Source organism: Tamandua tetradactyla, chromosome 3 (assembly GCF_023851605.1).
Source record: "Tamandua tetradactyla isolate mTamTet1 chromosome 3, mTamTet1.pri, whole genome shotgun sequence".
Classification (NCBI taxonomy): domain Eukaryota; kingdom Metazoa; phylum Chordata; class Mammalia; order Pilosa; family Myrmecophagidae; genus Tamandua; species Tamandua tetradactyla.
In genome coordinates, this window is record NC_135329.1 from 199,757,425 (window position 1) to 199,780,419 (window position 22,995).

General features: G+C 45.5%; 1 protein-coding gene across 1 annotated transcript in view; it reads right to left on the bottom strand.

The window, feature by feature from the left end:
• SERPINE2 (serpin family E member 2) overlaps positions 1 to 22,412 on the bottom strand; it is a 63,045-nt gene extending 40,633 nt beyond the window's left edge. Inside the window, exon 1 of the mRNA XM_077155273.1 lies at positions 22,217 to 22,412. The gene's annotated coding sequence lies outside the window, so the exon portion shown is untranslated. The remainder of the gene's footprint in view (positions 1 to 22,216) is intronic.
• Between the last annotated feature and the right edge of the window lie 583 nt (positions 22,413 to 22,995).

Here is a 22,995-nt window from a genome sequence, read left to right on the forward strand (position 1 = left end):
CCCGGAGGTGAACAGACAAGGCTGTCTGGTGTGGGAGTAAAAAGCCCAACTCTTTTGCCTCCAGGAGGAAGACACTACAAAGGATAACAGACTCTCCAGAGCTCCCCTGGGCTGAGTGACTCTGGGCTTCACCTGACAGCCATCCCTGCTTGGCCCCTCCCCTTTCATTCCCACTTTCCTGCTTCTTGACTGTTCCACCTGGGAGCACGTCCTTAGGGAATCACCTACACTTTATCCTTGGCTCACCATTCAACAAGGAGGAACAGTTAGTGACATACATCTAATACAATATCATTCAGCAGTTAAGGAACATATCTTAGAAGAAAACGCAAAGATATGGTAATATATTCTGGGTGTATTTTAAATGAGAAAAGAAAAGTATTTATGGTATGATTAATTATAAAAATTATACACAGGCACAGAAAGGAAAAGACTAGAAAGACGGATACGAAGATCTTATCTATATAAATACTTATTTCTGGTGATAGGAGTAGGAGTAGAATCTATGATTCTTTATGTTATCCTGTATTTTTAGAAAAGTCTGCAATGGACATAATGAAACACTTATGTTTATAAAACATAAGCGGCAGGAAATTAAATTCTGGATTAGTTGAATGCATAAGCAGAGAGAGCAGAGAAAGCTACAGAGCACAAGAACAGTGGTTAAATCAGAAGATCAGTAAATTCTATCAGTAAAAAGCTGATAGGTATTGGAAAAGGTGAAAGAGTTGAGAAATATTCTAGTGGGATCCTTTTACATACACTCAAATGAAGGTTACAGCCCCATTACAATCCACAGGCCATTTGTTGTTGAGTTTTTTCAGTAAATAGTTTATTTGGATGAACATCATTTGACCTATTTAAGAGACTAAATCTACATATTAATTACCTTGATCTACATACTTGATATCAGATAGCACATTAGATGGCAGGAATTTCAGTTTATCAATGCTTTATTCCTTGCATTTAGCACAGTCCCTAATATAAATAAAAGTTCAATATGTTTGTGAAATAAATTGCAAGTCAATGAAAATTAACTATTCCCATTACTGTTTTAGGTAGCAGCAGCAAAACTTTTTTTTTTAATTCCCATTTGCTTAAAGCTTGTGGAATACATTCTTAAGTACTCAAGAATAATGGCAATCATTTATGAAATGTCTACTATAGACCAGGCACTTTACCTGGGGCTTTAATAGCTGGCTCAATTTAGGAAGTAAATTCAATATCTAGCTCAATTTCAGAAGTAGGCCTTAATATTTCCATTTTTTGTAGGAGAAAAACTGAGGCTCAGAAAAATCAAGTAACCTTCCCAGATCATACAGATGGCACACGATGCTTCAAAGCCACCACCTTAGCCAGTCTGTCACGCTGCCTAAAAGGGACACTCAAAGAAACACTGTCTTCTTTCTCCCTCCCTGTCCCTGCGTAAATCATCAAATACTTGGAGTAAACAACTGACCACAGTTTTGCAAGACACCAGAATTGAACATGATGTTTCTTGCTCTAGAGCAGTGGTTCTCAACCAGGGAAATCTGGCAATGTCTGTAGACATTTTGGGGTGTCTTAGCTGTGGGGGAGGTGAGAGAGGGCCTACTGGCTTCTAATGCACAGAATCAGGGAAGCTGCTTGTTCTAGTTTGCTAGCGGCCAGAATGCAATATACCAGAAACAGAATGGCTCTTAAAAAGGGGAATTTAATAAGTTGCTAGTTTACGGTTCTAAGGCCGAGAAAATGTCCCAATTAAAACAAGTCTATAGAAATGTCCAATCTAAGGCATCAAGGGAAAGATACCTAAGTTCAAGAAGGCCGATGAAGTTCAGGGTTCCTCTCTCATTTCGGTGTGATTAATTTTATGGTATTCATAAAATAAAATAAATTTATGGTATGATTAATCATGGTATGATTAATTTTAAAAATTATACACAGGCACAGAAAGGAAAAGACTAGAAAGACGGATACGAAGATCTTATCTATATAAATACTTATTTCTGGTGACAGGAGTAGAAGTAGAATCTATGATTCTTTATGTTATCCTGTATTTTTAGAAATGTCTGCAATGAACATAATGAAACACTTATGTTTATAAAACATAAGCGGCAGGAATTTAAATTCTGGATTAGTCGAAATGCATAAGCAGAGAGAGCAGAGAAAGTTACAGAGCACAAGAACAGTGGTTAAATCAGAAGATCAGTAAATTTTAATAAAAAGCTGACATGTACTGGAAAAGGAGAAAGAGTTGAGAAATGTGAACATGGTATCATCTGCTAGCTTCTTCTCCTGGCTTCCTATTTCATGAAGCTCCCCGGGAGGCGTTTTCCTTCTCCATCTCCAATGGTCTCTGGCTGGTGGTCTCTGCTTCTCGTGGCTATGTTGTTCTGCTCTGCTCTTTCCTAATTTCTCATTCTCCAAAATGTTTCCTCTTTTATAGGAGTCCAATAAGCCAATCAAGACCCACCCAAAAGGGTGGAGACACGCCTCCACTTAATCCAGCTTAACAACCACTGTTCATTAAATCACATCTCCAGGGAGATGATCAAATTACAGTTCCAAACACACAGTACTGAATAGGGATTAGAAGAAATGGTTGCCTTTACAAAATGGGATTAGGATTAAAACATGGCTTTTCTAGGGTATATACATCCTTTCAAACCAGGATACTGCTAAACTTCCCACAAACACATCTTACGATGCACAGGGCCAGGTCCACAGCAAAGTATCATCCGGCCCAAAATGTCAGCAGTGCCGAAGTCAAGAAACCCTGCTCCAGAGTACAAGGCAGCCCCCAGCCACACTCCCCACTAGATACCACCAATTTTCCTTAACTTAAACTCACAGCCTCAGTCTGGAGTCACACGGCGGTTTCTTGTCAAAGCAACAACAGCCCTGACACCAATTTACACTGCAGCTCTCCCCTGGAATCTCCAATCCAAGGCTTCCCGAGGTGGGAGAGGATTACTTTTATAAAAGCCAATTACTTTTGTGAATCCTGTGTTACAAGTAGTTAAAAAACCTTTGCCCCTACAGCCCAATGGTGGTGGTGGTGGGGGGGGGGGAGCTGACTTTAACCGTATAATCACATTACTAAATTGCTGTTTACATTCATCTTTATATATTTAGTTTACAAATGTTCTGAAAGCAGATGGGACATACAGCAAAGGAAGCTAAGGCGCCCCCTGGGCGGGGTGGCAGGCAGTGGCCATTTATGGTCTCTTTGTAGAAGGACAGCGTGGGCAGGGATCTCAGGGTAAGCTGATGCAAGCGGACAAAGGAGGAGAGGGTTGGGATCCGGCAAGAGGGTTCCAGACAGAGTATCTCAAGCCCAAAAGAGTCTGTAAGAAATAATTAAGAGGAGCTGGGGGGCTGCACTGGAGTTGAAATCCTGGCTCTGCTACCAATTGACTATGCTTGTTTATCAGTATTCAACCTCACTGGGCCTCCGTTTCTTCATCTGTTAAATGGGTATGAGGCATGCCTTCCTTATGGGTTGCTGTGAGGACTGAAAAAAAGCAGTACATGCCTTGGTTCCTGAGGGCTGTGCCACTAGGAGGAGGGCTGGGGACCTGCCACCAGGTCCAGGTCAGGGCCCCTCCTCCACCTACAGTCCCGAACGCACTTTCCTCTCCTGCAAAATGTTTAAAAATTCTCAGTTCTAAATGTCAAAAGGTATTCTACTACCCACCTTTTCTATTTACTAGTGGTCTCTTTTCAGTTGTGGGTCATTTCCTTTAGTTCTTTGCCTTAGGAGACACTCAAGGGTCTAGTGTAAGACTTCATAAGAGCATTACATTTGGTCAAACAAGTCCTCAGGGGAGGATGTACTGGGTGGCCTCATCCTCCCGGGGCAGTGGTACTCCCTGCACGATGGCCTCGTCCTCCCGGGGTGGCACCTGGTCTGACAGAGCCTGGCCCCATACACCCCAACAAGGGCTCTGGTGACAGGCTCAGGAAGTGTCTGCTGGTCACTGACCCATTTAGGAAACAGGTAATAGGTTCCAGCGACTTTCCTTGTGTTCTTTCCAAGACTGCCAAGTGCATGAACAGGAAGGGTATTTCTTAGCAGCCTGAAACTGAAATTGGGTGGGCTTAGACTGGAGGGGTTTAAAAAAAGTTTGATGAGGTGGAGTCAGACAAGCCCCGGCCTCTGCTGGTGGTAGAAACTCAATGGCTGAGGTATGCATTTAAGCCTGCTCTCCATCACTGCTATTTTACTTGCTTAGTTGGAGGAAATGCCCAGCACTAACAATGCCTCACGATTGCCCGAAGGGGTCATTTAGAAATAATTCTGAGCTACACTGGGAAGCCTATGATGATGGAAAATGGACAGAAGGAGAAAAAAACCTTAAATTTTAGCCAGCAGAGCAGACTCTAGAATACAGTATTACTTTAAAAAAAAAAGGTGGGGAGGGGAGGGTAGAAAGACTTATAGAAGTTCCCCCTCCAGTTTTCATAAAAATTCTAGGTTGGAAGGAAAAACAAACGATATCCTTACCCCGGTAAGTGGGCACCAGTCACCCACCCACCCATCCATCCAGGAATCCCAGCCCTAAGTCAGGGAATCCTTCTCCATCCCTCCACCCGCCCCATTCCAACAAGTCCTATCACACGGCCTCCAAGATACTTCCCAAATAGTCTACCTCTCCCCATCTCCTCTGCCCCCGGCCCACACCGCCCACACCTCCGGAAGATGACGTCAACCTCGGATGCCCAGGAGACCGCCCCTCCGGGCTGCCCTGTGCTCTAACATCCCAATACAAAGCCCCTGCCCGTCTCCGCCTGGGAGCCTGCCTGCTGGGCCGGGATGTGGCTCCTTCTCCAGATGCTGTCCTCCTCCAGGGGGTCTCCAGGTGGGCTCAGGACCTGCTAGGCTCTTCCGGCCTCAGGCCTCCATGCCCCTGCCCCCACCCCCTGCTCCCTGTTCACGCCTGTACCCCAGCCCTGCAAAACCACCATGCACTGGGCCGTAGAGCTGCGCAGTACATAACTGAGAGATTGATAAAAAAGCCAGGTCTTCCAAAATCCACTTAAGTTCCACCAAATACTAGTATCGAGTACAAAAGACACTGTCTTACAAGCAGGCTGCGGGTTAATGTATTTTGGGAAATCCCTTTTTTTTTTAAGAACACATACTTATTATTCTAGAGCAAGGCTTTACCACCTCAGCACTGTTGACACGTGGGGCCGGATAATTTCTTGTGGGGGGTGTGGGGGGGGGGGACCTAAACATGAGAGGATGCTTAGCAGCACCCCTGGCCTCTACTCACTACATGCTAAGAGCAGCCCCCAGCAGCCAGCTGTGTCAACCAAATGTCTCCAGACACTGACAAATGTCCCCAGAGGGAGGGGGTGAAAGAACACCTCTGGTGGAGAACCACTGGTCTTGGAAAAAGAAATTAGAAAATCATGGTTAGGATTTTAATTTTGCCCACAAAATACCCAATTAACTCATATTTTGCCTGAATCATATTAGCAACAATGCATTTTTAATACAGTATTACCTAACCACAGTTTACAACCTCATTTCAGAGGGATCATGTACTCTGAATTCTTATTAAGTTTACGCTAGCCCTGGAGGAGAGGGGCTGGTTAGCACATCCTGAGAGGCAACTTTCTACATCGGTATTCTAGGTGACGTGTGACATTAAATGGGTGGTGGAAGGAACAGGGAGTCCCAAAAGAGTTAGGGGGAGGTGAGGGCTCCACAGATCTGATTTGGCCATTTACCCAGTGGTGAACACAAAAAACAAGTTGAGGAACAAGATGATAACTTTAGTGCTTTGAGTCCTTCCAGAGTGCACCATCCCAGAAAATCCTTAGGCCCTCAGGAATTTTCCCATTCTTCTCTTGGTGAGGCAAAACCCAGGGAGGAAATGTGAAAGGCTGAATTCCAAAACTGAGCTAACACCTCCCCCCCTTTAACGCAATGCCACTTGGAGCACCTCCTCAGGAAGGTATAATGACTTCCTAGTTCTACCTGCAACATTGCAACAATATTTTCAATTATTGGCTAAACTGTAAATGCCCCACAAGTCATTTAAATAAATCTCACATGTATGAAATAGTCAATTGTGTTCTCAGAGCAATTCCCAGCTGTAAAAATAGAGCCACACTGATGGTATTTTTTTCCTGCAACTAATTGAACTACCACACTTAAAATGCATGATTTAAAGCACCCAGGAGGAATTTCAATTTGCATTCCCTATTTTAAAATGTACAATCAAACGCTGTGTTAAAGTGCTCTACACATTTAATTCAATATTCCTTGCCTGAAGCCCCAACCACTCCTAAATTTTAACACTGTGAATTGATGACCTGAGGTTTTTAATGCTCCAAGTGACTTTTAAAACAACGTCTTTAATAGAGCTGCTTTCCCAAAAACAAAAACAAAAGCAAAAACAAATAGTCCTAGACCTGACTGGTTCAAACCTCTGTAGCACATCTCCAAAAGAGTACAAGATGCCTGCCTGCAGGAAGGGCTGTGTAGGTGAACACCATTCATTCCAGAGCCCAAGCTGTGATCCCTTAAACCCAGAGCCACTGCCCTGGACTTAGAAGGGAGGAGGCCTGGGCACTCGTGAGGGAAACACGGGCTGATTGAGGTGTGCGATGTGATGGCTGCAATGAAGAAAGGCATTGTTGAAGTAGCAAGTGCCAAAGACAGAGTGCCAAGACTCTTGAGTTCTGGAAAAGGGAGAATGTAAAGATTCAAGATTTCATCTTCAGTTTCCGATAGAGCTTGAGGGGTTGCACACACAGCTCATGTACTTTACTAGTTAACAAAACAGTTATCAAGGGCCTATGCCTTGACTAAAGCAAAATGGTAGAAGCAACAGAGAAGAAAAGCAAAGCCTACAGACTATAAGCAGATACAAGCATTTAAAGGACTAGGAAACACAATAGAAAGTGACAGCTAACATCAAGGGTTTGCTTTGACTTTACATGCAATTACTATCACTTTTGATCACTAGTGTCCCATGATCAGCAAATTAGCAAGAAGTGATGAAACCCAGAACAGCCTAACTTTTCCCAGCAGCCAAGATGCAAGAGTGACCAGCAACGGTTACAACTAATGGCTGAGCTCCAAACTAGCAAAGAATTAAAGCATAAGAATTTAAAGTCAAGCAGCACAGTCAGCAGTCAACGCATTATTTATTTTTTTTCTTTTCTTTTAAACTTTTTTATTGTATAGTATAACATATCTACAAAGCAAAGAAATAAAAAAGCAATAGTTTTCAAAGTACTCTGAACCAATAGTTATAGGAAAGACCCCAGAGAACATATTATTTATTGAAGGAATGAAAGTACTAGTCACAACTTAACATGATTCCTTAGATATGCAAACCCAAATGCAAGGACTCAGAAATTATTGATTTCAATACCTTGTCACCAGGAGCTAATGTCTTATTATTGGCATGTGGGGATGAAGACACCTACATAGAACTCTGCTGCTATGCTTAATCATCTGTGCTCTGATGACTAAGAACTTCCTCATAGGCCATATGAAATTATCAAAGTTTAGTTCTATGACTTGGGCCACCAACCACCTCACTTGCATTCATATCCCCTGTATGAAGCAACCTTCTGATAACAAAGGGCTTCCATGAAGAGTCTGTTAAGGTGGGGTGTGCTCATTGGCTGTGGGACCCTCTCACTGCTCATCCATCTTTTGCAACTGGTAACTGTCAGTCAACCTCTCTGAACAGCCCCTAAGTGATGACCTACCAAGAGAGTCTGCCTAAGCAGGCAGCTTCTCTGACACCATACAAATAGCATACAGTGCCCCAGCCTGTTTGTTTCTTCTCCTGTTGGCACCACGAAGTATTTATTTACTACCTTTTCAGCAGGGGAAACAGAGGAAAGGCAGGAATGTGCTACAGATCCTAAGAAGGGAGAAGGGAAAGAAAGAACTCAGTGTGGCTAATTCAGCTTCCTAAGGCACGTGTCTAGGTCCTCCAGTAGGCTCATTTATGCAGTGCAGAAATTAAAAGGTTCAGGGACAGCAGATAGCCAACATTATTCCCATGTTCCCTCCAGCTATATTAAAGACTTCGCATTTTTTTAAAAAGTAGATTCTAGCAATTAACATGAAATCATTATTTTCTATTTTTCATTAGATGACCTCAGAGCTACTTTGAGGTAAGTTCTAGCATCCACAGAAGTGAGCCTGTGGTACGGTACCTGGTTATACTTCCATCTCTTCTTTCTCATTCTAGTTTCTCATTCCAGTTCTTGCAATTAAGTTCCCTCTCCACCCCAGGTTTGGTGCAGGAGACTCAAACGGGTTTGGTCCACCTATGTCCTTTAGCATCAGAAGTTGAGGCAGCATATAAGAATGAAATGGTCCCTGGCTTCCTCATTTTAATTTCTAGGGGGAAATTATATGAGACAGATACCTTCCAAAATGAATTAAACAAGTAAGAACATAAGCCTCTATAGGCAGAGGATCTGAAAATATTTCTAAAGTAGGAATATTTCTGAAGTAGGGAATGGGGGAAGATGTGAGAAGATGGTTAATAACCATCTTTATTATAAGGGCCCTTATGCTTTTATCTCAGAGCCTTTGCTATCTTCTTTGGGTTCTAAGAGCCTGCAAATAAATACAATCCCAAAGGAATATTTTCAAAGATGACCAGGGAAAATTTACATGTTGTCAAGTAACCAATGAGCAAATCAGCAAAGTGCAACAAAGCTTAGAAATCACCTGAAGTAGTGGAAGGCTGTGGCTTTAATCATCCAAATACAGAAGTTCTTCCTTTAGCCTGACTCAATTTCCCTGGTAATAGGTGCTGCCAATGCCTTCTGGAGGAACTGGGGAAAGGGAAAGTTTTACCTATTTCCCAGAAGAAACCTGTGTCCACTTTAAGATGATTGTGGAACAGGCCTGTTTGCTGGCCTGGGGCCTGCCGCAGTGGATAAATCATATGACTCTCTGGGTTTATAGGTTCCTCCTTTGTAACATCAACAGTAATTCCTCTCTGCAGCCCTGGACCCCAGGTGCTGTGAGGGGCACCTGAGACACTGCAGGGAAAGGACCTGAGAACCGTAAAGCACCTCAGAACTCTTCCTCATAGGTCCAGTTTTCAATTTGTTTCTTTTTCTTCTTTTTTAATCTAGTTTTTGTTACATCCAAAGATAAGGCAGAAGAACAAGAACTTTCAGAATTAAAAATAAGTGACAATGAAATTTCTCCTTCTCACCTTTATCTAACCTCTGGTGTAAGACACTGCACCGAGGAACAACCTGTAGGATGAGGGGGAATCCATCATCTGTGGATTCTAAAGTCACATTTTATAGGGGGAGGGCATCTCCCAACTTCTCGGTTTCTCATTGCCATCGATGTAGTGGATGTATATCAACAATGGGGCTTGGGAGAAATTGCCCAGGAGAAGAGGAGGACATATTTATAAGGCTCTTACTGTGTGCACAGCACTGTGAAATGGCAGCTCACTGAATCTTTGCAGGAGCCCTTTAGTAGGGAGCTGAAATAACAGAGCTTCAGAGAGGCTGAGTAACCTGTCCTTGCCCCACAGTGGGGAGGAGGAAGAGAGGTGAGGGAGGGAGCATGCGGTGCATCCACCACCATGAGGCCAGCAGCTGCCAGTCCTCTCCCAGAGGGAGGGCAAGGACATGCCTGTCACCTGCCTCTCACTCACTCTCTCCCCCAGGTCCTTCTCCATTCCCCCATTGGAGCATAGGACTGGAAACCCATCCATTCCTGAGCTTTCACCCCTGCTTTTGCACCAAGGTGCTGAGCTGTGTTTGTGGCACACCTGACACCCCTTTCTCATGCTATAAGAGTTATATGCCCTTTCTTCCAGGACAAAATTATTTCCTTGGTTGATTTTTAATTCCCCTAATTGCTTGAATATAACACATTCCCAAGACAAGGCACTTCTTTTTTCCCCAGTGAGAAGATTCCCAACCTGGCCGGCTACAAGTTTTGGCCAACCTGCTTATATAAACTTGATGACTAACATGTGAAATCACGTATATTATGATTTAGAAATAGTGCTTTCCTTTCCATTCTCACCTTCCACAAAGCAATTTAATTCAAACTCTTCCCAGGCACTTCCCATATGCCTGTCATCACGCTTTGAGCTGTGTGATGATTTTCCAGAGTACACCATCTCTTTTCTCTCAGCTGCCTGTGGTACAGCCTGTGCGATGCTGTCACTGAAAACGTTATCCGAGGCCACAAGAAGACTTTCGTAGACCCTCAGCTCAGGTGGCCTCATATGAAAAGTATATTCGTGAGCCCCAGAGTACCAGATTCACTAGGGTACTTTTTTTTGTATGGGCAGGCACCAGGAATCGAACCTGGGTCTCCAGCATGGCAGGCGAGAACTCTGCCTACTGAGCCACCATGGCCTGCCCACTGGAGTACTTTTAAAGGTGACCTTCAGCAGTTTCAGTACAATTTCACTGGGTAAAGAGTGTCTAGCTCCTCAGCAAACCCATTTTCTCTTCTTCCCAGACACCCACTGCCTAGCTTTACCTGTAAATCCAAGTGGCCAGAAGTTCGAGCTGCAGTCAGTGAAACTGGAGTGGAAGTGATGTATATGCCACTTCCAGGCTGGTCCATCAAAACCTCACACATGCAATCCTCTGGGATCTTTCTGCTTCTCCCAGCTGGATGCTGACAAGCACCAAGAGCCTGGAAGTCACCTGCTATTAAATAGTGGCACCACAAGAGTAAAGGAGGCTGGGTTACTGAATTACCAGGTTTGAAAATGACACACCCTCTTTGGGCTTTACACAAGTGGAAAACAGCCTTCCATCATATTTCAGCCTTTGTACCTGTTGGGGTTTATTTGTTACAGCACCTAGCATTACCTTAATTGATACAACACTCAACATTTAGCAACTGTAAAGTCATGACTTCAGGAATAATTACTCAATCTGTATTAAATTTCTTTACTTCTTTTTCTTTTTTAACCCTTTTTCATCATGTAACCTCCATAAGGATTCATAATGAAAACTGATTAAGGGAATTTCAAGCAAATGTGCCTTCCTCATCTGTTTCTGAACCAGTCACTCATGAGTTTCATCCATTCAGTCCTTTTTCACAGAGGAGAAAACTGAGACCCTGAGATGGTTTGGTCTGTCACTTGCCTAGTCTCCGGGATTGAATCATGTCCCCCCAAAATCCTAACCCCAGCTCTGTGGATGTGAACTCATTTGTAAATAGGATCATCAAAGAGCCTATTAGTTAAGGTGAGGCCAAAGTGAATCAGGACGGACCATAATCCAGTATGACTGGAGTTTTTATAAGCAAAGGAAATTCGGATACAAGAGGAGGGGGGAGGAGATAGGAGGTGACAGCCATGGCCACGTGACAGAGGCAGATACCAAGGTATGAACTTCAGGCAAGCCATCACCATCACGCTACAGACATCAGAGAAAGCTATGTCCAGCTGATACCTTGGCTTTGGACTTTTAGATTCCAAAACTGAGACAGATCCCTATTATTATTTTTTTAAGTCCAAGCCCATCAGTATGTGGAATGTGTCAAGCAGTGGTGACAAACTAGAACACCCACATTCCTTCACCTCATGAGCCCTCAGGTTCCCTACCTCCAGAATGAGCTCAGGGCCAGTGGATGGACGCAGTAAGGCAATGCATGTGTAGCACATTTCCTGCCCACAGCTCCCATCAATGCCAGGGACTGCTCTCTTGGAGTCTTCCCATAAGCAAGAGGGAAGGGGTAACTCTCTGTAGCCTTCTCTCACACAGCTTCTAAGCATGGAGACGGGATTTAAACCCAAGTTCATCTGACTCCTAAATTCACCCTCAGTGCAACAGTGTTCCCACCTTCAATCTGTGGGGTCTGGCTGTGTTGCTCAGTCATGACCTAAATATTTAACTTCAGTCATTCACTGAAAACAGTGTCTCAGAATAGAAGCCCCTTACCAGGAAGGCTGACAGATGTGGGGGTCAACACCCATCAGGGGGACACTGAGTAGGTTGCTCCACACCCCTGAATCTCAGTCTCCGCACCTGTAAACTAGGAGGAATTTCCTGCCTTACAAAAGTCGTTAGAAGTCAGTGAGATAACTTATCTAATAAATGTATATAAAATAGGCCTAGTGGTATTCGACTAATGGGTGACGCATAATTTTTCATTTCTTTTTCCCCTTTCAAGCTTCTTTTGGGCTTCCGTGTTAGGTCCTATGGAAGGAGCATGGGCGGGTAAGATAGACCAGAAAAGCCATGTCCTTTAATCCTCACTCAATACTGCTGGGTGGGAATCTGATTAGATTACCTCCAAGGAGATGTGGCTCACCCAACTGTAGGTATCAACCTTTTGATTGGCGGGAGATGTGATTCCACCCATTCCAGGTGGGTCTTGATTAGTTCCCTGGAATCCTTTAAAAGCGGAAATATTTTTTTGGAAAGAGCAGCAGAGCTGTGAGAAGCAGAGGGCCCGCACAGCCAGAGACCTTTGGAGATGAAGAACGAACACACCCTGGGGGGAGTTACGTGAAACAAGAAGCCTGGAGAGAAAGCTAGCAGAAGCCACCACGTTCACCTCATGCTTTTCCAGTTGAGAGAGAAACCCTGAACTTCATCAGACTTTCTTGAGTGAAGGTAATCTCTTGTTGGTGCCTTAATTTGGAAATTTTTATAGGCTTGCTTTCATCGGGACATTTTCACAGCCTTAGAACTGTAAACTTGCAATTTAATAAATTCCCCCTTTTAAAAGCCATTCTGTTTCTAGTCTGTTGCATGCCGGCAACTAGCAAACTAGAACAATAAGATAAGAGTATGTTTTGCCATTGTTTATGTAAAAATATGTGCTTATCCTACTCAAAAAAAATTGTAGGCTCATAAGTGATACATATGCATAGGAACAACTATGTTTCTCGTAGTTGCTGAATTAATTTCCAAAAAGTATGATTAGCATTTTTATAGTCATCATTTACCATCTTGCTGCACAAGGACAGGTAGGTTTATTATGACTACTTTAGCATCTTCAGCCAATCTTCTGAATCACTATTTTAACTAATATGTCATCAAGAAATTAACACAAATTGGGTGTGAGCTGTTAGTACTCTTTAGTAATTTAATTTCAAATTTTTTAGTTTTGAATTTAATTTTAAAACTCCATTCCTTTGGGGAAAAAAACTCACTTTATAATTAAGGCATTACACAGAACAATAAGCTAGAAAAACCCATCTTACTGTCCAAGCCACAAATAAGGTGTGGGCACAGATTCAGAGTGGTAGATGAAATTCTAAATGGTATCTGCTAGGCAAATCCTAAAAGTTCATATTCAGGGCAGCAGAAAATACATTTCCCACCTGAGAATGTTTGCTGAGGTTAGCTGAACGTTCTCAGAACACTTTTTATACTGAGGGAGTCAAGTCATAGTTAAATGACCACACATTTTAAATACATTCTGCACAAGTTTAAATGGTTATTTTTGGGCATCCTGACATCAGACACAGTAGAATGTTTTTTTTTTTCACAGTCTGAAAAACAAGGATAAAAAGTGAAGATTTTGGAAGCTACGCATGCAAAAGCCCAAATACGAAGCCAAACAGATTATTTTTCATAACTGGCATAAGAATAAACAGGTACCTGGCCAATAGGGCTGGCCTGCAATATGCACCAGCCCCTGGAACGACCTTCTGGTAACCCAGTCACTTACAAGTCCTCACAAATACCAAGGGCAAAGTGAAAAGCCTGAAGCCTGCCTGAAGGACAGATAACCAACTGATTGATGACCAGCTGACCAGGTGATCAGCACCTGCCACCACAACTGTTAGAGGAAAAGGGTCTGGCAGCAAATCACTCACTCACAGGGTCAAAGAATATAACGAGAACAGGAGTCTCAGAGGAGTTAAATGCTCACCCATACTACTGCCACAGATGTACCGCCATCACTAACACCTCACGCCCATAAGGCAGCTCTGTGCCAGCCGCTGTGGCCATCCCAGAGGTTCACCTCCACTGGATTCTCATGACAGCATTAGAGGCAGATTACATTACACTCAACTGGAAGATGAAGAAATTGACGTTTGGAGACTTCGAGTCACTTGCTTCAGGCCCTCTGGCCTCCAGCAAGTCACTGGTAGAACTTACAGTTCAACCATTTATGAGTACCAAGCAAAGGTTAACTGTAAACTCTAGAAAAAGTTAAATCTCAGACATTAATCTAAGCTGTCTCCCCACGTTTGTGGAGTTCAACTAGGCATCTTAAAAATCATGTCACACTCATTCTTTAGCTGGATAAAACTTATCCAGCTCAGCCTCAGCAATTCACTTGGACTCTGGGTAAATGCATTCTACCTTTTCAACCCAAAGGTCAGTGCTAATTTTAGACGTGAGTCCTAGAAAAGACCAAGCATCTATCTAGCCAAAGAACTCGGAGGTTGGGGGTGGGAGGTGGGTGAGTGGGAGGGAGGGGTGAGGAAGCAAAAACAGAAAAAAACATAAGTTATTTGGCCTCTATCTCATGTGTTTTTGTTGTGTTTCTGGAGAAGATCATGCAGCAAAGTGAGATGATGGTCTTCTGAAAGGAGGCATGTTGTTTGATAGGCATTTCTTTTGAAGGAGGTATAAATACCAATGAGATGTAGCTCTTTGAAAATTCAGAGTATCGGCTCACGGTGCACACACTTACACACCTGGGTTCAAGTTCTCGCAGAGCACACAGAGATAGTGTGACCAACAGCACGTTGTCTCCTCCACACCCTTCTTTCCCCACCTGTATGAATGGGAACGCTGTTAATACCTGTCCTACAGGCAAGCATGGGGCTCAAGGAGAGCACACAGGGCCTGTGCCCGCTGAAAATAAAGACTAATGGCAGTTGGGGGGACTTGCCTGCCCGGCACACCTCTCCCCAGCTGACCACAGGACTTGGCCCAGAACATGTGGCCCAGACTTGGCCAGTCATAGTACTCCAATCCTCTGACCACAGCCATTGGCCCAGAGAAAGGCACATAACCCAAACTGGGCCAATCAGAGCCCCCCACGTAGGATTTTCCCAACTGGAGTTGATGGGAAGCTCTTATCTCCTCTTCCATCACGAGGCTGTATGAGTTAAACCTGGAGCCGCTTCAGTCCTGGTCCCTGCTATACTGAGAGAACAAAGACAACCTGCAGAGAGAGGCAGAGACCAGAGACAGGAAGGAAGAGAAGGGAACCCCAAAGCCCTGAAGCTCTGCTTCCAGTCATCCAGAGCCATGCCTGGGTTTGACTATGTAAGCCAGTTGTTCTCCATTCAACTCTATATATTTGCCTGGGTTATTGTTGGGTTTCTATCCTGTTTAATCAAAGATTCTGCAGTAGCTGTTACCTCATATATTCTAAACAGTGATCAGATCCTCAATAAAAATAATGTCTCCCTATGTGGATTCCCTATTTAAAAAAAGAAAGAAATTTTAGTAAAGGACGCAAACACTGCCACATGATACATATACGATCTTCTCAAAAGAAACAGAAAAGTATTTTTTTCATTTACAGTCACCTTATTCATTTTAGAGTGATGTTAAACTCTGATATATCCACCCACACACCCCTCCAAGATTTGGCCCGTCATAAACTTTGGTTAAAAACAAGTGGCTATTCCCAGGGCCTGCCCATGCAAAAACAAACTAAAACAAAAAAAACAAGTGGTTATTTTTTCCATAGATAGATTAGCTGGCACTACCTAGTGGGGGCAAGTGGTAGGAGGGAGTGTTGATGCTATTTTTGGTGTGCTCTCAAGAGAAATTCCCCAGGTTACTAAAGCTCTTACTGGGGAGTGGGGGATGGGGGAGGAGACTATTAAAAAAAGGATATTTACCAAGTTTTTGGAGCCACTACTGCAAATACTTTCTGCCTTTTCACACGCTTTTTCTTTTACATTAAAATCTCTCCCATGTTATCTTTCACCCAAGAACTAACTGATAGCAATAGAAAGACACAGTAGATTCCAATTCTCAAATTATCTCCTTAAGCAAAGGACAAAGTCTGTGGTCACGTGAGGCAATAGCATCCCTGATGTGCTCTTGAACTAAGGCGTCCACCCCAACCTTTGAAGGAATTCAAGAATGAATCAGGGGATGCATTTGTCAAAATATACAAACAGAATTGAAAACAGAGAGTTGCTTAGGCTGAGGATACATCTCCGTCCACACAGCCCCAGAAAGGATGGTGACTCCTCCAGACTGGGCTCACTTTCTTCCAAATCCAGATATCTGACAGCAGAATAAAGGAGAGAACCACTGACTTTGTAAATAGGCCTGGTTCACTGAAGGAGAGGAGCATTTCTCAATAGAGGAATAAAGTGTACTAATCTTTCAGTGTTCTTAGACAAATTATGAACATATAGGTGAAAAATAACCTAAAGATATACTGTATTCCATTTTATTCTATTTTAACACACCTAAGAGTATTGTTTGTTTGTTTTTTTTTTTTTTAACCAATATCGACTTTTCTGATCAGGCCTGAATTCTAACTCATGAAAAAAACGGCTTGGGGAAGAGAAAACAGACACATTTATGGATGGAAGATAGCGGTTTAGAAAGTAGAGTCATGCATAATGGGACTAAATTTATTAATACTTATATAAATGCCTCCAAGTAAGTAGGAATACAAACTAAATCATCATGTGCTACTTCTAAGTACCAAAAGCCAAGCTGATGGAGAGTCAGAATGATCTCATAAGGCACTGAGAAGAGTTTGAAGAGAGAGACAGAAAGACAGGAAGTTCATAGCATTTATATCATCTAGACCTGATACTTCTCAGGAAGCTGGATAAGAAAGGAAAGTAAGTCAAGAAGATACAGATTTGTTTTTTTTAAGAAAACAGCTTTGAGATCATTTAATGCAACACACCCATTGTATAGACAGGGAAACTGAGTTCTAGGTGGTCAACTCTCCAGATCGCCTGTGATACAGCCCATACCCTCTGCCAAACCAGGGCTCTTTCCACCAAACTTGGCCAAAGACATTAGCCAAACAGCTGTCATAGCAAAAAAAGAGAAAAGGTCACACACCCCATCACCAACAGAGAAGGATAATAGAAAGGAACCAGAATACATTCTTCTCCTTTGTATAAACCATGAAATACAGAATGAAGTCCAGTCGTCTGACCTCCAGGAAGACATAACCAAGTCAGGCACTATTCGGATGAGGATAACTAAACTGAACGCTGACACAGGAGCACTTCTGTATCAGCCTCTGCCTTTCCCTTAGTAATGTTGTATCTCAAAAAATATGGGTGATCAAAGAGTGCAAAAACGTGAAAATACAAATTAAATTCTGGTGTGCCAGAACCAGGGGTAGGGATCCAGGGGTGGACTCCCACTTAAGCCCAAAAGACAAGTCCTCTTCCATAAAACTTGCAGTCATCCTGTGAAAAATATGAACACGGCTTTTGGTTCAGACATTCAATAAATGCCTTCGGGCCACGTGGCAGCGCTGATGCAGATAAAACTAAAACACAGACTCCGGCTTCACGGAGCTGAGAGCCAGTGGGTGAGGCATGTTGCTCTAATAACAGAGTTATAGGTTGAATTGTGTCCCCCGCAAAAGACATGTCCAAGTCCCAATCCCGGTTCCTGTAAATGTGATCTTGTTTGGACACCGGGCCTTTGAAGATGTTATTCGTTAAGATGAGACCAAACTGGAACAGAGTAGGCCCTAATCCAATATGACTGGTGAGGAGGGGAGAGAAAGACATGGAGGGAAAAGGCCAAGTGACAACCGAGGCAGAGAATGCCACGGATTGCCAGCCAATCACCAGAAACTGGAACACGCAAGGATTCTCTCCTACAGGTTTCAGAGGGACTGTGGCTCTGCGAGACACCTTGATTTTGGGCGTCTAAGCTCCCAAACTGTAAGACAATAAATTTCTGTTGTTTTGAGCCACTCAGTTTGTAGGGCTTTGTTACGGCAGGCCCACGAAACTAAGATACACAGTATGTGCTATCAAGGAGGCACGTACAGGGTAGTGTGTGAGGGGTAGGGTGGCGGTGGCTTGACCACACATGCATCAGAGAGAGTGGGGAGCAGGTGGGAACAGTTGGTACAAAACCTGAGTCTTGAAAAAGGGAAAGCTGGCCCAATGATGTATGACACAGAAGGAGAGGGAGAGATCCAGGCAGAAGCAAGGGCAAGGGGGCACGGGCTGGGTGGCACAAGGATCTGGAGAGACTACAAGAAGTTCAATTTTGTGAGAAAATAAAGGTTAGGAAATGACACGACAAAGGAGGTGGGAAAGGGTTGAAGAAAGCTTAGGCTTTGTCAGTTTCTTTACCAATGGCCAATAGCCTAGTAAGTCCCTGGCAGGACAGCGGAACACCGTGGAAAGTTCTTGGCTGAGCGCTGAGAGCAGCTCAAGTTCTGAACCAGTTCAAGGCAGCCGCACACTTTGGGAACATACTGCACGATCCCAGGTACCGGGTATTAAATGGGGCTTTTTGCAAACCAGATTGCAAGGGCTGGATGCTCCTCTGGCCCCCTTTCAGTCTCCCCATTGCTGTTTGGAACGTGGACCCAACCCTGCCCCACCTTCTCCCAGGGAGACTGTGAGGAAGTGGGGGTGTGGTGAGGTCTGTGGAAATGGTCTGTAACGTAAAGCAGCGGAGACTGTGGTATTGACACAGGTGAGGTAATACCAGAATTATGTGTTAACAAACCTTCTTACAGAAGTTCAGACGCATTTTGAGAAGTTCAAATATGATGCATGCAGAATGATGGAAAGCCCAACTAATTCTGCCACACTGTGATGTAACACAGCCACTCCTCCAGAAGTCAGATTTATCCCAAAGGTGAGTGCCAGGCACTGAGGTTTACCGGGAGGAACAAAAGCAGATTTGCATTTGGGGGGGGTGGGATGGGGTGCAAAATTAGGGGCAGGAAAATCAGGCAGGAGACCGGGTGCCACGGCGCACCGGGCCCTCAGCAGGCTGCTGCCACTGTGGCCATCTCGGGGTGCAGAGGAGCAGGCAGGCACTGGGAATGAGTGCCGCAGGTCCAGCGGCGAGCCAGAAGCAAGCAAGCTCCAGCGTGGGGGGGCTCTGGGAACTCAGCGCCAGCCGAAGGTCACCACACGGGGATGCAGGGCCCCTGTTCCAGGCCCTGTTTTTAAGGGAAATCCATAAATCCAAGTGACAGCTCCAGATTTCTAAATATTAACACAATTTTTGTAAACCTTTTGCAGACCTACAACACATACCTGCCAGCTGGAAGTGGCACATTGGCTATGCTTCTGCCACTTCCGGACTCTAAAGTGAGGAGGTTTAAGGGCCCTAAAAAGCACAGCGAAACAACAGGACGTGGCGCCGGGATGTGGGGGTGCGGGAGGAATCTAGCATGGCCGAGGACCTCCTGCTTTAATGCTTCGGTGAATGGTTAGATCACTGTCAAAGAAAAACAGGAACAGAGCGTGGCCCAGGATGAAGTGGGTACCGAGGGGAAAGGGGACAGTGAAAACTAGAATCAGTTTTGGACTTACTATACTTTGTGTTTTCTTTTGCCTAAAGGATACGGGTAAGTCCACTAGACTGTAGGTAACACAGGAGGATCTCTCAGCTGGAGATACCGATTTGGGACTCCCTTTGCACTGGAGAGAGCTGAAGCTGTGGCAATGAAGTTCACCCAAAGGCTCTATGTGGAGTGAGAAGAGGGGTGAGGACAGAGTTCTGGGTAACCCCAGGAGAGAGCAGAGATGCTAGTGAGGCAGGAAGAAAACCAGGAAAAGATGACAACTAGGGAAGATGCCACGGAGAGGTCTCGAGGAGAAGCCACAAGATCACTTGCTCAGGAAATTGCCAGGGTCTCCTCCAGCTTGCAGGGAGCAGAGAATGAAGGGCAGGGTAAGGAAGGGGGTAAGAAATTTAAGAAGCATGGGGAGATATGGTGATAACTAGAGATGAGGTAGGAGGATGCAGGGTCAAGGGAGTTTAAGGCATTTTTAAAATATTGCAAAAATGAAAACAGTTCAGCAGCAGGAAGTAGAGATAAAACAGAGAGGAGAGCAGGATTCCTGAAGAGAAGGAAGCATGGGGACTCGGGACACAGCTGGAGACATCTCAGGGAGGCTTTCTCTAACTTTCTCGAAGTTCCTCACCCCAACTTGATTTTACTTCTGTCATTGTTTAATTCTCCATTTTATAATATATTTATATTTGCTTTATTTCCTCCCACAAGAATAACAGTTCCAAGAAAGCAGGGACCTGCTATATTTACTGTATATCAGGGCCCAGCAAAGTGCCTGGCACACAGGAGACACTTAAGAACAGTTACTGAATGACTGAGTAGACACAGCAAAGTTTGTAGGTTGGGAATGGGGGACAGAGGTTGGGGCATGGAGAGGCTTCCATATGGTGGCTTTTATTTTTCTCGGTAGAGTGGGCCAGGAAGTCACCTGCGAAACACGGAGGGAAGGGATTGGAACTCTCGTGCATGGCAGAAGAGTTACAACGGGAGTATGAGTCTGCGACCTAGAGGCATAACAGGCTGTGATTCTGAGAGATGGAGACAGTGGACTTCCCAATTTCAGAAGCTGAGCATCTCTGGGCAAGGGTGAGACCTGGAGGTAGTTAGTGGACTAAATACTATGGAGTACTTGGAAGTCACCGGATTTGAGATGGTCAAGGAAATGAGAATTCAGAGTATCATCACCCAGATGGACTTTGGGACTGGAGGAAAGGAGAAAGCCCATGAGCCAAAGTACCCTGTCCAATGGGAGAATGATGGGCTGGCAGAGGATGTCAACACAGAGGCTGGCTAGAGCACCATCATTTCCAATTCTACTGCCTCAAAACAATCTCTAACTAGTAGCTAATCATCCACGTGTGGAACTGGAAATTAACCCCGTTTGGAGACTAAATTTTTATCCTTTGAAGTTACACTATGATGTGAAATTGACAGGAGGGAGACATTTTCTTCATGGATTCTTCTTCTTTTTTTTTTTTAAGAATAGAAAATGAATGACATCCTCATAACCTTCAGCTCTGTACCCTACAACATTTTCAAACACTATTTTAATAAAGAATCATAAAAGCTGGGGGGTTGAAAGAAACCTTAGATCATTTAGGCTAACACCTTCCTTTGCATAGCTGTAGGAAATTTTTGCTCAAATACTGCACATAGCACACAATTAGTGATTCAGATATGCAGATAACGTTTAAACTACCTTCAATTTTTTGAAGTGAGCTTTAGCTATACAAATTAGCAACACGTACATGTCTTCCAATTATCTGTGCTCAACTTTTCTTATAAAATCTCCGAAGTACAAAATTATCACATTAATTGTTCCAGAACAGTTTTCGGAGAAGTAAACTGCTTCCCGACTTGAAAGAGGAAGTCAAACCTTTAAACACCTTTTTATGTCGATGCTAAACATAAGAAGGCTCTCTTCAAAGTAGTCAAAACAAGCCACAGCAGCATTTAAGTGGCTTCAAGACCTACACGTAAAGATTATTTTTCTTTATTTAAGAAACCAAAACCTTCAATAGCATCTTCCATAATAACTGGAGGTGCAGTGTTGTCTTATGTAATAGAAGCCCTCCCTCCCTGCTCGGTTTGTAGGCAAATTAAACACCTAATTCTGCCCACAATCTCCGAATACTTTCACCTTACCTGTAATCACTGAGCAGCACTGCAATCCCCATTGCTACAGGTGAAAAAAGCAAAGACCTACTCAACAGGCTTAAATCGCTTGAAAGGGATCAGTTTAAGGGCTCTCCCCCAAGCCGCTGGTGACCCCCACCCCGTTCAGGGGGAGGTAACCTATAAGAGCCCATTTGTCTTTCCCCATCCAGCTGCGCACACGCCAAGTGCACCGGGTAGGGGACGCCCGCGAGTACCTGGGTCCCTCAGTTTCAGGGTCAGGGGCGCCAGCTAGGATGGAGACAGAGAAGAGCCGGGCTCGGGGTCTTTCCCCGCCGGCTCCAGGACTCCCAGCTGCGGGCACACCTGGACGCCAAAGCTGGCGCGGCCCCTCCTCGCCCTGCCGGGTTTCTACTCGGGGATCCCAGCGCGGCGGCACCCAGCCTTGGCAGAGGGAGGCTGAGAAAGTTCCCTCCGCTTCGACGTCAGTACCTTCCGGCCCCTCTCGCCCTGCAGCCTCGGGGCCCGACGCAAGGTCGCGGCGCGGAGCCGGCGGCGCACAGAGCCCAGGGGACAGACCCCAGAGCAAAGGGCACCGCCGACCGCGCCCCTCCGCCCCCCGGGCGCCCGGGATCGTCCGCGGGAGTGGCGGGGCGCGCAGCCCGTACTCACCGCCCAGGATCCCCAGGTGGCGGCCAGGAGAGTGGCGCGGCCGGAGCCGGAGTCGGAGTCGGAGTCGGAGGACGGAGAGCGGCGGCAGCGACGAGTGTCCGGGAATGAAAGAGGCGGTGGCGCCTCCAGACGCACGCAGCTCCGTGCAGCCCTGCGCCGCTTGAACTGGCCGGCTGCGGCTCGGGGGCTTTATCGCCGCCGCCGCGCCGGCCCCCGCCCCTTCCTGCCGCCCCCGCCCCCGGCCGCGACTCCGCCTCTGGCCCGCCCCGCCCCGCCTTCCCGCCGCCTCCTTTGTGTGCCAGCGGCCCGCAGCGCCCCCGCGCCGGGGCTCCGAGGACGTCCCCGCGCCGGCCGCGGCCTCCCGCAAGGCACCGCTGCGGGTCCCGGTCGTGGGGTTGTGCCCGGAAAGCGCCGGGGAGAAGAACCGACCCCGACGTGTGGCGCCTGCCGGGGTCGAGCTGCACGTGGGTCGCCTGGGTCGGCGGCGGGGTGGGTCGGGGGGAGATGAGGGTTTGTGGCGCGTCCCTGGGACCCACGGCATATTGTCTTGGCTACCCCTTGGGAGAACCAGGGAGACGCCCCGGAACAGTGCCCTCCGGCCCCGGCTGGCGTGGATAACGGTGCCAGGGCGCGGCCGGAGGGGTACAGGGCGGCCGTCTCGGTGCTTCGCAGGGTGCCCCAGAGCCGACTTCTCCACCTCGCGGAGGCTCTCGGGGGACTCCGTAAGCAGATAGCAGACAAGGGAATCCAGAAAGCTCGATTCCTAGAAGCGGGTGACA